A 14,908-nucleotide genomic window follows, 5' to 3' on the forward strand; every position below is an offset into this window, starting at 1 on the left:
AAAACAAAGCAGCTCAAACAAATTACAACCTAGTTCAGCATAAAAGTTGAGTATCTTGACATTATATGCCAAAGGGTAGCATCAGGATGGTCAGATACCTCCTAGGTCATGTACCAGTAACTACCCTTCTCAGAAGTGAGAGGAAAAGGGCAGAAGGGAACTGATACACATGTTGCTGTCATAGGGACAAAATGTGAGACAAGCAGGGATGTGTGGACAGGAACCACACAACCACAGTGGGTGTCTTGGTATTAATGTTCAAATAATTTCTGAAGTTCTCATGAATTGGTTTCCTATATATTAGGTTTCTAAGACAAGTAAAAGAACCACAAATATAGAATTTGATTTTTAAAATCTTCAGTTTACTCAAGATAAAATAAACATACTCACCTGACAAGAGTACTGTTAAGACTTAACAATAAAAGGATGTTTATAAAATGGACTGGGAATGCTGAAAATTGGAAATTCAGTTATACGATGAAAACTACTTTTAGGTATCAGGTATGAGGGAAGATGAAGGAACAGAGTTCTGTATCTTCTGTGTAAGCTTGGATTTCATTCCACTACTTCTCATTGGTGAAAAAAGCATTCTAGAATGTCTTCTGGTTTGTTCTCTCTTAAAGTACTGGTGAGAGGCATAAGGGAAGAAACAGGGTGAAAACTGAAAGGGAATAGGGCTGATGTACATGGATAAAAGTTTCAGAAGAAACTTACAGTAGATACACCGTTTTTGTTTGCTGGATTCTTTTTTTGGGGGAGGGGCAGGACTGTTCCTGGTTCTTTCCTTTCCTCACCTCAAATCCTGAATAAATACAAATACAGCAGAAAATATACTTACTATAAAATTATAATGCCAAATATATATGTGTGTGTGTATATATATATATATATATATTTTTTTTTTTTTTTTTTTTTTTTCTTTTTTTGAGATGGAGTCTTGCCCTATCGCCCTGGCTGGAGTTCAATGGCACGATCTCGTCTCACTGCAACCTCCACCTCTGGGGTTCAAGTGATTCTCTTGCCTCAGCCTCCTGAGTAGCTGGGACTACAGGTGCACACCACCACGCCTGGCTAATTTTTGTATTTTTAGTAGAGATGGGGTTTCACCATGGTGGCCAGGCTGGTCTCCAACTCCTGACCTCAGGTGATCTGCCTGCCTCGGCCTCCCAAAGTGCTGGGATTACAGGTGGGAGCCACTGTGGCCACCTGCCCTTTATATTTTTGGTAATACAGTTTATCTCAAAAAATTAGGAGGGCATATATCCCATGTAGAACTGAACACTTCTTCACCTCTCAGAAACAAGGCTTGTTTCTGCTAAAGGGAAGAAATGTTCAATTCTACATGGGATATACTCCCTCCTAATTTTCTGAGGCTAATGATCAGCCAGTTTTTCAAATTTGGAAATTTGAGGTTAAAAAGAAAATCTAAATGAAGCCTAGTTTGTCAAGTTAGAAAACATAGTTCCTGTTCAACTTAAATAGTATAAAAATTGTGACTAGAAAAATAATAAAAAATAATGTAACAAATACTTGCTTAAATATGGGCAAACTATTTTAACCTATACTTCAGAAAAGAATATATGCAAATAGCCAATAAGCACATGAATAGATGTTTAAAAGCACTGATCAGCAAGTAAATATGAATTAAAACCACAATGAGATACCACTATGCACTTACTAGAATGACTAAAATGAAAAAGACTGATAATACCAGTGCTGATAAGGATCTGGAACTCTCATACATTGTTGATAGGAATGTAAAATGGTACAACCACTTGAAACACAGTTTGGCAATTTCTTAAGAAGTTAAACATACATTTATTATATGAATGCAGTTATTCTATTTCTAGGTATTTACTTAAAGGAAAAGGAGATACAGTCATGCACTGCATAACAATGTTTTGGTCAACAATGGACTAAATGAATATATGATGGTGGTCCCTTAAAATTATAGTGGAGCTGAGAAATTCACAATAATGTGAATAATGCACAATGCATTATTCATGTGTTTGTAGTGATGCTGGTATAAACAAATCTACTATACTGCCATATAAAAGTATAGCATATACTATGTACAGTACATAAGATTTGATAACTATATTACTAGTTTATGGTTTATTTACTATACTATATTTTAAATTGTTATTTTAGAGTATATTCTTTCTCCTTATTGAAAAAAGTTAACTGTAAAACAGCCTCAGGTAGGTCCTTCCGAGGGTATTCCAGAAGATGGCACCATAGGAGATGACAGCTCCCTGCATGTTACTGCCCCTGAAGACCCTCCAGTGGCACAAGATGTGGAGGTAGAAGACAGTGATGATGATCCTGACCCCTGTGTAGGCTTAGGCCAATGTGTGTGTTTGTGTCTTAGCTTTTCATAAAAAAGTTTACCAAGTGAAAAAAAAAAAATAGGGCCAGGTGTGGTGGCCCATGCCTGTAACCCCAGAACTTTGGGAGGCCAGGTGGGTGGATCACTTGAAGTCAGGAGTTCGAGACCAGCCTGGTCAATATCGTGAAACCCCGACTCTACTAAAAATACAAAAATTAGCGGGGCATGGTGGCACATGCCTGTAATCCCAGCTGCTGGGGAGGCTGAGGCTGGAGAATCGCCTGACTCTAGGAGGCAGAGGTTGCAGTGAGCCGAGATCGTGCCTCTGCACTCCAGCCTGGGCAACAGAGCGAGACTCCATCTCAAAAAAATAAAAAAAATTAAAAATTTAAGAATAGGAAAAGGCTAAGATAAAGATATAAAGAAATAAAATATTTTTGTGCCGCTGGACAATGTGTTTTAATCTAAGTGTGATTACAAAAGAGTCAAAAAGTTAAAAAAAATTAAAAGTTTATAAAGTGAAAAAATTACAGTAAGCTAGGGTTAATTTATTACTAACACAAAAATATCTAAAAAATAAATGTAGTGGGCTGGGTGTGGTGGCTCACGCCTGTAATCCTAGCACTTTGGGAGGCTGAAGTAGGCAGATCACCTCAGGTTAGGAGTTGGAGACCAGCCTGGCCAACATGGTGAAACACTATCTCTAGTAATAATACAAAAATTAGCTGGGTGTGGTGTGGGCCTGTAATCCCAGCTACTTGGGAGGCTGAGGCAGGAGAATTGCTTGAACCTGGGAGGCAGAGGGTACAGTGAGCCGAGATCGCGCCACTGCACTGTAGCCTGGGTGACAGAGCGAGACTTTGTCTCTAAATAAATAAATAAATAAATAAATAAATAATTTAGTGTAGCCTAAGTGTACAGTATTTATAGTCTACAGCAGTGTACAGTAGTATCTTAGGCTTTCCCATCAACTCACCACTCACTGACTCAGAACAACTTGCAGTCCTGCAAGCTCCTCCATTCACGGTAAATGCCCCATATCGGTGTACTACTTTTTCTAATCTTTCATATCATCTTTTTACTGTTTCTTTTTGTTTAGATAGGTTTAGATACACAAACACTTACTGTTGTGTTACAATTGCCTACAGTACTCAGTATAGTAACATGCTGTACAGATTTGTAGCCTAGGAGCAATCGGCTATATCATATAGCCTAGGTGTGTAGTAAGTTATACCATCACTCTATGATGTTTGCACAATGAGAAAATCATGACACATTTCTCAGAATATATCCTGGTCGTTAAGTGACACATGACTGTGTGCCTATACAAAGACCTGCACATGAATGTTCATATAGTTTTATTTGTGATAGCCCCTGAAAGAAAACTCAAATGTCAATCAACAGGGGAATGGATTAAACCAAACAGTGGTATAATGATACAATGAAATACTATCAGTCATAAAAAGGAATAAACTATATTGATACACATGATGTGAGTGAATCTCAAAATAATGAAAATAATTATAATTCTTTTTTACTATTCAAAATAGTGACACACTAGGCATAGTGGCTCATGCCTGTAATCCCAGCACTTTGGGAGGCTGAAGTGGCAGAATTGCTTGAGTACAGAAGTTCAAGACCAACCTGGCCAACAGAGGGAGAACCCATTTCTAAAAATAAATACATAAATAAAAAGTAATAGAAGGCTGACAAAAGAGTACATACGATATGATTCCATTTACATAAAACTCTAGAAAATGGAAACTCTAACAGTGGTTGCTTGGGGAGAGGTGGGAGGAAAAGATTCTAAAGGGGCGTTTTTTGGGGGATGATGGATATGTCCATTATCTTGATTGTGGTGATCATTTCATGGCTATATACATCTGCCAAAACCTACCAAATTGTATACCTTAAATACATACAGTTTACTGCATACTAACCATGCCTCAATAATGCTGTTTTTAAAAAGTGACTAATGGCCAGGCGCAGTGGCTCAGGCCTGTAATCCCAGCACTTTGGGAGGCTGACGTAGGCAGATCACCTGAGGTCAGGAGTTTGAGACCAGCCTGGCCAACATGGTGAAACCCCCATCTCTACTAAAAATACAAAAAATTAGCCAGGTGTGGTGGCACATGACTGTAGTCCCAGCTACTCAGGAGCCTGAGGCAGGAGAATTGCTTGAACCCAGGAGGTGGAGGTTGCAGTGAGCCGAGATCGTGCCACTGCACTCCAGCCTGGGTGACAGAGAGAGACTCTCTCAAAAAAAGAAAAAGTCACTAATGAGATTTAAAAGATGTTGATAATTGTTGAAACTGGATGATGGATACATGAGGGTTCATTATACAATTTTCTCTATTTTTGAGTATGTTTGAAAATTTTTGGTAATAAAAAGATTTTACTTTACATCTACTAGGAGGGCTATAGTTAAAAAAAGATAATAGAAAGTGTTAGCAAGAATGTGGAAAAATTGGAAACTTCATTCATTGTTTGTGGAAATGTAAAATGGTGCACCTACTTTGAAAAATAACTTAGCAGCAGTTTCATCAATTCCACTTAGCAATTCCACCCATATACAGCCAAAAGAATGAAAACCTATGTCCATGCAAGAAGTTGTACACAAATGTTCACAACAGCACTATTCATCACAACTAAAAAGTAGAAATAATCAACCCAATGCCCATCAACTGATAAATGGATAAACAAAATGCGGTATATTCATATATTATTCAGCAGTAAAAAGGAATGAAGGTACTGATATATGGTACAACACGAATGAAGCTTGAAGACATTATGCTATGTGAAAGAAGCCAGTTCCAAAGGACCACAGATGGCACAGAGATGAACAACGAGGTGAATGGAACCTTACTTACCCTTATCAGGCTGAGAATTTGGTGGAGAAATCTGATCATATTCACTCAGTTTTTCAGCATGAACTTTCAAAGAGTGAGACTATACAGTAACTGGTGAGCTAAAAACCATGATTCAGAAATTAAAAATCAATTTTTGTCCAATTCTCCACTCTCATTCATCTGAAACCAAACACAATCTTGTTACGAAGATTAAATAATTCAAAGTTTATAATTACATCAGCATAGACCAATCATCTGAAAATTCACAAAATTCATCTTCATTTTATTAATTTGCTTCTTATAAATCTGAAAATAAAGCCTAACTTTTAAAAATGTTTAAACATACTTTATTTTTATAACAATATTTTTATATAGTTTTATTTTTAATTGACAAGCAATAATTGTATATATTTATGAAATACAATATGATAGTTCAGTACCTGTATATAATGTGGAATGATCAAATTTGGTGAATTAGCACAGCCATTACTTCAAATGTTTATCATTTCTTTGCAATGTGAACACTTAATCTCTTACAGCTACTTTAAAAAATATTGAATTAATAAATACATTTTGAATATACATGAACTATAGTCACCTTCTTGTGCAACAGAACACCAGAACTTATTCTCCTAACTGTAACTTTGTACCCCTTGACAAATGTCTTTCCTTTCTCTGTCCCCTCCCTCACCCTACCACCCAGCCTCTGATAACCACCATTCTACTCTCTACTTCCTTAAGTTTTTAGATTCCATGTACAAGTGAGATCATATGGTATTTGTCTCTCTGTGCTTGTAAAGCCCTAATTTTTTGAGCATTTTTTTATACCCTGGAAAAATAAATAACATTTGTTTATTTAAGAAGAAATTACTCCAAATTTATTCTACCCTAGGTATATACCCCAAAGAACTATAAATTGAAAAACAGCACTTAAGAGTTTTAATATATTTGGTCTGAACTAAAAGTTTACGAACAGAGTTTCGCTTACTTTCAAATCAAAGTATGAGCTTCCGTAGACAATCCTATGATTAGAATTATTTCTAACATAAAGTTTTATGTTTCTGTTTGTGACAGAGACTACCAGTTGTCTCCCAATATATTTTTTACTTCTTCCTTAGTAACAAACCTTAGGAAATGTGTCTAGCTAAAAGACTAACATGTTCTGGCCATTGTTAAAGCAACACGTAGTCATGTGAATAAATTCTGGTCAGTAAGAGGAAAGCTTAAGTGCTGTGTAGGATTCTAGGAGGGATCCTCCCTTCTGCTGCTGAAATGAGGATGCCATGGTTAGAAATGAAACAGTCATCAAAGAACATGAGAAAGTAAGTCAGGGCCTTAGAATAAAAAGACAGAAAATGTCTAGGTCCTCTCTGATAATCATGGAACTGTCCTAACGGCCTTGTACTGCCTAACTCCACACTTTTAAATGAGGCAAGGAGTAAACTGTTATGGGTTCAAGCCATAACAGAAAATAATCTCTGAATATATTTAAGGCCAACCACGTAAGAGTAACTAAAATGTAAATGTAGGGAAAAGGACACTAACATTTTCAGAACACAATTATGAATGATGTGTATTTTCTGTATTTTTCTACATTGAATATTAAATTATAATCCTTTGAAAGTTATTTTTAAAATTTCAATGAAACTCAAGTTATCACAGAGCCCTTTGACTATTTCTTAGACCTCTGGGCTCTGAAGACTGAGCCTAAAATATACTAGACTAAAATATAGTAGATTAAGAATTAGGGCAAGACAGAGATTGCCACTTCCATTTTTCAGGTTGAAGAAACATACTTAGAGAGGTCAAAGTGATTTGCTCAGCAATTAATGGTGGAGTCAAGGCTTAAATCCAAGTTCTCCCAATCCAAGGCTAAGACATGACTGTAATTATGGTACTTTAATCTCAACCACCACATATGAAATAAAATGCAGTTTCTGACATGATTATCAACAGGGAAAACTAGATGAGTTCTTGAAAAAAGCACAGCAGGCCTATGTTTCATTTCAGTAAATGTATCTACTACTTTTGGTATCCCAGATACCACAGATTAAAGAGATCTAGGAAAAATATAAATAACATTTGTTTATTTAAGAAGAAAGAAAAGAAAGAAAGAAAGAAAATGAGCTTCAGAGATAGAAATGAGCTCTAGAGTAGCTCATCCAAGTCTCAGAGTGTGAGAAGAGCAGAATGGAAAAGACTATTGTAATGTAGTATACAAAAGACTATTCTTTCTCCAGGATACTATTATACAGCAATGATACAAGTGAGTAGCTATATCATATAAAAGGAAAGAACACTGGACAGGGAATCAGATCTCATTTATTGGCTTAGTCATGCCCATGACTAGCTAAAAATAATCACCACTCCTCCGGATCTGTTTCTTCTCCTATAAACTAAGGAAGTACGATCATTAGACATTTTACCTTCCAATGCTAGCAATCTAAAATCCTGTGCCTTGAAAACAAGGCAAAGTCAAGGGTAAGACTGCTGCATATTGTGTTGTAACCTTTGATTACTGTAAAGGAAGAATCTGGGGATCTACAATATCTCTTGACTTATATTAATATTTTCCTGCTCAAGCTTCATAATATCTTCCTTACATTTACCACAAGAACTGATACAGTGGCTTTCTGCATAAGGTAGAAGAATGGAGAGAAGAAAAGAAAATGAGCTTCAGAGTTAAGATCTGAGTTTAAATCCTAATTCCCCAAATGTAAGTCAGGAAGTTATTTCCCTTCTCTGAGTCAGTCATCAAAAGGACAATACTTTTCTTCTATGGATTAAATAAGGTGACATATACGAAGTTTACTCACTACATTTAAAAAGTGACATTAGGACATATTCCTTCTATTTTCGACCTACCTCATAATGCAAAATCCTTTGTTATTTGAACTGTAACACTACTCCGCAGACATCTTTTATAAAAGGTATCTGTAAAAGTTCAGTCTTTGTTCATTCACTGTGGTATCTATCAATAAAAGAGAGGTAAGACAGAAGATTATATTAAATAGTTAAGGTAATATTTTTAATTTTCAACTACTATATTTCATATACCATCTCAAATCTTAATTTTCTGAGTGCTTGTAAGGCTACAGTAATAAATTTTTGCTCATTAGGATAAAAATTTTAATATGAATATTTTGTAAGACTCTAATATTTAATATGCTAACATATTTTTTAGTCTACAAAATACTATTCTGAAGGAAAAGTTACTGGGGCACCAGTATTGAAAGTCTGGGCTAAGAAATCCAGTTTTGGCATTTTATGTTTTAAAGCTAACAATCTCAAGAAATGCAGTCAATTTTAAGATAGCTAATGATTCCAGATACATCACCAATGTCATCTGAGAATCACATGGGGGAACCACAAACCATCTTTTTTTTTTTTTTGAAACAGGATCTGGCTGTCACCCAGGCCACAGCATGATTCTCCTGTCTCAGCTTCCTGAGTAGCTGGGAGTACAGGTGCATGCTACTGTGCCTGGCTAATTTTTTTTATTTTTTGTAGAGATGGGGTTTCACCATGTTGCCCAGGCTGGTCTCCAACTCCTGAGCTCAGGTGATCTAACCTACCTTGGCCTCCCAAAGTTCTGGGATTACGGGCATGAGCCACTGAGCCCAGCCAACAAACTATCTTAACCTATGGTAGACAACCTTCTTCAACGGCTGGTACAAATACAACCACACAAATTTCACTAAATAGAGCTCAGACAAGCCCTTCAAAGCTACAGTCATATTCACATATTAGCTTCTACAACTTTTGCTAAAAGTGTTTCTCACTTAATAAATAATCTACGCCAAATTACTACATTTACACTTGGGGTCTGTACTTCAAATCTAAAGTTCCTAACAGCTAACATTTATTTTATAGAAGTTTACCAGTTTATACATAGGGTGCCAATCATATAACATCAAAATTGTACTTTCTACCTGGTAGTTTAAATGGATGAGTTAGAATCATATGTAATGTCATGGAGAAATGCCCATGATGTATTAATGGGAAAAACAATGTATAGAACTCTATCAATCAATTGTTCAATCATAAAATCCAATTTTAGTGTAAACAACCCAAAATATACAACCCCAACTTAAATATATACATATGTATTTACTGTAAGGAAGGAATAATGCATTTGGCCTCTAATCCATTCACTTCCTTTCCTGGAGAAGAGGGAAAAAGAGAAGGATGATTGACAACCGGACCTCAAGTAAAGAGCCTAATGATATTTGCTTGGAGGAAGAGATCTTACCACTAAAATGCTCTTAGCAAGATGTCCCTGGCTAAAGATTACCTGTAGTAAATAAACCCAGAATCTATGAGGCATCTCTCTCTGAAGAATGCCACATAAGGTATACAACTCTCTAGGGTATAACATGGAGATGAGTCACAATTTAAACACCCCACTGTGTGAGGTGATCTTGTGAATCTTACTTAGAAACCTTACCTATTTATTCTGGGCCAGAGATACATGTCCAAAGTGGGAAAACATGGTGTATTGGTCTGTTCTTATATGTTACAAAGACATACCAAAGACTGGGTAATTTATAAAGGAAAGAGGTTTAATTGACTCACAGTTTTGCATGGCTGGGGAGGCCTTAAGAAACTTACAGTCATGGTGGAAGGTGAAAGGGAAGCAAGCCACTTTCCTTTCAAGGTGGTAGGAAGGAGAAGTGCTGAGTGAAGCAGGAAAAGCCCCTTATAAAACCATCAGATCTCGGGAGAACTCACTATCATGATAACAACATGGGGGAAACTGCCCCCAATTCAATTACCTCCACCTGGTCTCTTCTTGACATGTGGGAATTATGGGGATTACAATTCAGTATGAGATTTGGGTGGGGACACAAAGCCTAACCATATCACATGGTCTGAGGAGCCATCTTTTATGTATTAGACACTATGCTTCGGTTGAGTCTTTTGACTGCCTATATCCTTGAAATAATTAGTAAACCTGATGAGTCTGATTTGACAGTCTGATCTTGTGTGTTAACTCAGTATCCACAGAAAAACATCTGAAAAGATATATGCTAAATTTAATGGGGTTTGGGAAATGGGAAATTGGGTCAGAAAATGAGTAGGGGCAAACATTTAACATATTGCTCTTTGTACATCTCTGTATTAATTTGTGCAAAAAACATATATGACTCTCTACTTTTAAAAACTCCATAAATATTTAAGTTATACTGGGTATCTTCAAACTAATCTTAATATTAGTGCCAATGTATGGATTAAAAAGATTTGCTTAAAAATATTATGTGCTCAAGATAATTATAAATCAGAAACATTTTAGAAAGGACTTGAAGAGTATTAAAAATGTATCTCAGGCTGGGTGTCATGGCTCATGCCTGTAATCCCAGCACTTTGGGAGGCAGAGGCGGGCAGATCACTTGAGCCCGGGAGTTTGAGACCAGCCTGGCCAACATGGCAAAACCCTGTCTCTACTAAAAATACAAAAAATTAGCTGGGCATGTTGGCACATGCATGTAATCCCAGCTATTTGGGAGGCTGAAGTATGAGAATCTCTTGAACCCAGGAGGTGGAAGTTGCAGTGAGCCAAGATTGCGCCACTGCGTTCCAGCCTGGGCGACAAAGTGAGACTGCCTCAAAAAAAAAAAAAGAAAAAAAACTGTTATATATAATATCTAAATTATTTCTTAATTGTTTTAAAATAAAGGACTTACTTACATTTGACTCTAAGGTCAGCAAGGTAAACAGGTTAATAAAAAGGTTTTCAGAACTTCCTTTGATTCAGAATTAATGTACAAAAACTGACGTGGTGATGTGATGGTGACTTTTCCATTAAAAATCTTGGTTTGGCGTAGTCCTTCGTACCTGTAGTACCAACACTTTGGGAGGCTGAGTTGGGAGGATTGCTTGAGGCCAGGAGTTTGAGACCAGCCTAGGCAACATATTGAGACCTCCAGCTCTACAAAAATAAATCTTTAATAGGAACAGGTAAATGCTGTCTTTCGGTGATGACCAAATCAGTATACATGAAAGTTTACTGAGTATTATTTAGAAGCTCAAGATATCTGAAAATAGAACAATAATTTCCTTCCTGGTTCAACCCTTAATACCAACCAGGCATTTCTAAAAGACAATGTTGTAAGCTGAGGTAAGAAACTTGGGGTTACCTTTAACTCCTTTGCCAACTATGCTCTCATTTTTTATCTGTTAAATAGCAAAATATTCTGAAGCTCAATATCTCAGCCATTTTTCTCCTGAGTCATGTCTGTTCTAGCTTTATAATATTTTCAAAGCTATTCTTTCATTTTTCAATTCCTATAACATTATTTAGTTCAAGTTCGCCATGCTTTTGGACTTTACCAAACTTTATCACTATTTATTGAGTTTGTCTTCAAGGTACTCTGGTGAGTACTGTGGGAACGCACAGGAAAAAAGAGATGAACCTTATCGAATGCCTACTGTATGCCAAACAATAGATTATTTCAGTTTTTTACTTCTGCAAGAATTTCTCATAAAGTTCTGGATATTGGGATTTAAAGGAATTAAAATATGTTGCCACATGTGCTATTTGATAAAGGCAGATATTAAACTTTGGTTTATCTCATACCCTTTCCCTTACATACACATAGCTGTTCCACACATTGGGAATAAGTGAACAAGACAATCGTTAATATTGAGGACTTCATAATTTTGTAAAAACTGATAGGCAAAGAACTATGATGCAAGACAAAAATGTGTAAAGTGCTGTAAGACATAAGAAGGTATAATGTGTTCTTGGTGAGGGGTTTGTGGAGAAGAATGAATTTTGAATGAACCCTTAAAGAGATGGGTAAAATTTAGAAAAAAAAAATGAGTAAAGAAAGGGTATTCTGGAGGACAGAAGAGCATTAGAAAAGGCACTTCTGCTTTAGCTAAAACAAGACATGCATAAAGGTAGTGAAAGACAGTGCTAAAGGTGGAATGATGCTAAATCATAATATGCCTTATTTGGACATTTGGATTTAATTCTGCAGTCAATAGGGGAAGAAAAAGAGACTCAACATGGGGATATTGTTAGGAAGCTGTTGCAGGCAAGAGATTATTGGGCTGCACCAAAAGAGTAGCAGAGCTAACAGAAAGGAAGGGAAGAATATGAGAGATATTCTAAAGGTGGAATCAAAGGAATTTATGATAGCTGGGAAGAGCAGAGAGAAGGAAGAGAGTGGGGGCTGAGTCAATTCTAAGCAAGGCCTTGATCCTGGGTAAAGTTATCTTTGACAGAGAAAGTAAGGAAGACGAAAGAGTTGTTACTGTTGTTATCCCCCAGAGGGAGGGAAGTAGGGAGTGGAACGAATAAGCATTAAGCATTCAAAAAGCAGTGAATTTGATTTTGGAACAAACCCAGATTCTATCAAATGTCTAGTATCTTTCACATCTCTCCTTTCCTGCTGCATTCTTCTATGTGTTTAATTCCTCTATGTGAAGTTGGGTTTAAACAACTTGCAGATGTTTTATGTACCCTGAAATTCCTTACAAATTAAAATGGTTGAGCCCCTGAACTAATTGTGTACGTATCAAACTTCAGTACTCGTGATGGGTAACAGGAACCACTAGAGGAAAGAAAGGTCAGTAGTGAACTCTAGGCATTTGTAGAAATCTTTCCTCAGAAAATTTTGACATCACCTCTCTTTCACTTGCATAGTGATTACTATATATTTACTCATTACAAAGGTTGCAGCATTATATAGTTTGAAGAACACAGACGGTGATTGTTGTGGAGTAAAGTGAAATTCTCTCTTCCTCTAACCTGGACATTGTTTTCATCCTTACCATTTTATTTTAGCATTAGTTATTTTTTAAATAGTCATATTACTGGTTTCTAATGACCTTTACAATTGTTAAAATCTTGGAGGTAGCATCTCTCTCCCCCGATATTGGCTATCTTCTCCCATGTGATAGGGATGCTAACTGAATTATTTTTCTTTTTTTTGTTTTGAGGCGGAGTCTCGCTCTGTCGCCCAGGCTGGAGTGCAGTGGCCGGATCTCAGCTCACTGCAAACTCCGCCTCCCGGGTTCACGCCATTCTCCTGCCTCAGCCTCCCGAGTAGCTGGGACTACAGGCGCCTGCCACCTCGTCCGGCTAGTTTTTTGTATTTTTTAGTAGAGACGGGGTTCCACTGTGTTAGCCAAGACGGTCTCGATCTCCTGACCTCGTGATCTGTCTGTCTCGGCCTCCCAAAGTGCTGGGATTACAGGCTTGAGCCACCGCGCCCGGCGAATTATTTTTCTAAATGCAGGTATTAATACTTTATCTTGTTATGGGTTTAGACCATTATTCCTTTTTGTTTTTTCCAGATGGAGTCTCACTCTGTCTCCCAGGCTGGAGTGCAGTGGCGCAATCTCGGCTCACTGCAAGCTCTGCTTCACAGGATCACGCCATTCTCCTGCCTCAGCCTCCCGAGTAGCTAGGACTACAGGCGCCCGCCACCATGCCTGGCTAATTTTTTGTATTTTTAGTAGAGATGGAGTTTCACTATGTTAGCCAGGATGGTCTCGATCTCCTGACCTCGTGATCCACCCGCCTCGGCATCCAAAGTGCTGGGATTACAGGCTTGAGCCACCGCGCCCGGCGAATTATTTTTCTAAATGCAGGTATTAATACTTTATCTTGTTATGGGTTTAGACCATTATTCCTTTTTGTTTTTTCCAGATGGAGTCTCACTCTGTCTCCCAGGCTGGAGTGCAGTGGCGCAATCTCGGCTCACTGCAAGCTCTGCTTCACAGGATCACGCCATTCTCCTGCCTCAGCCTCCCGAGTAGCTAGGACTACAGGCGCCCGCCACCATGCCTGGCTAATTTTTTGTATTTTTAGTAGAGATGGAGTTTCACTATGTTAGCCAGGATGGTCTCGATCTCCTGACCTCGTGATCCACCCGCCTCGGCATCCCAAAGTGCTGGGATTACAGGCGTGAGCCACCGCGCCCAACCTAGACCACTATTCCTAAATGAGGTTTCTTTCTTTTCCTTTGTTTCTTTTCTTTCTCTCCCCTGCCCCGCCTCTCCTTCTTTCTTTAAAAAGTCAGAGTCGGCCGGGCGCGGTGGCTCAAGCCTGTAATCCCAGCACTTTGGGAGGCCGAGACGGGCGGATCACGAGGTCAGGAGTTCGAGACCATCCTGGCTAACACGGTGAAACCCCGTCTCTACTAAAAAATACAAAAAGCTAGCTGGGCGAGGTGGCGGGCGCCTGTAGTCCCAGCTACTCGGGAGGCTGAGGCAGGAGAATGGCATAAACCCGGGAGGCGGAGCTTGCAGTGAGCTGAGATCCGGCCACTGCACTCCGGCCCGGGCGACAGAGCGAGACTCCCTCTCAAAAAAAAAAAAAAAAAAAAAAGTCAGAGTCCTCAGGCTGGAGTGCAGAGGCATGAGCATAGCTCACTGCAGCCTTAACTCCGGGGCTCAAGTGATCCTCTCGCCTCAGCCACCAGAATAGCTAGGACTATAGGCATGTGCTAGCATGCCCAGCTAATTTTAAATAATATTTTGTAGAAAAGGGAATCTCATTATGTTGCCCAGGCTGGTCTTGATCCCCTCGCCTCAAGCGATCCTCCTCCGTTGGTCTCCCCAAGTGCTGAGATTACAGCTGTGAGCCACTGCAGCCACCTGAGAATTTTTAAAAATTCAAATGATCTTAATCTTGGTATTTGCTATGGCTCCCGCACATACTTTTTATATGCATTCAGTCTATGACTTCATTCACATTACTGGTGAAAACTAAGCAGGA

The 14,908-nt window shown here is 38.2% G+C and overlaps 1 protein-coding gene across 4 annotated transcripts in view; it reads right to left on the bottom strand.

Annotated features, from left to right (window-relative positions):
• LOC117062168 (lysine-rich coiled-coil protein 1) overlaps nucleotides 1-14,908 on the bottom strand; it is a 29,487-nt gene that overhangs the window by 1,765 nt on the left and 12,814 nt on the right. Inside the window, exons 2-4 of one of the 4 annotated variants that reach the window (XM_033175390.1) lie at nucleotides 8,044-8,149; nucleotides 5,200-5,297; nucleotides 715-802 (exon numbers count right to left, since the gene is read on the bottom strand). The gene's annotated coding sequence lies outside the window, so the exon portion shown is untranslated. Of the gene's footprint in view, nucleotides 1-714; nucleotides 803-5,199; nucleotides 5,359-8,043; nucleotides 8,150-14,908 lie in introns of all 4 variants that reach the window. The other 3 variants (XM_033175388.1, XM_033175387.1, XM_033175389.1) reach the window with 3 other exon arrangements.

Source organism: Trachypithecus francoisi, unplaced genomic scaffold, assembly GCF_009764315.1.
Source record: "Trachypithecus francoisi isolate TF-2019V2 unplaced genomic scaffold, Tfra_2.0 Lachesis_group17, whole genome shotgun sequence".
In the NCBI taxonomy this organism is placed as follows: domain Eukaryota; kingdom Metazoa; phylum Chordata; class Mammalia; order Primates; family Cercopithecidae; genus Trachypithecus; species Trachypithecus francoisi.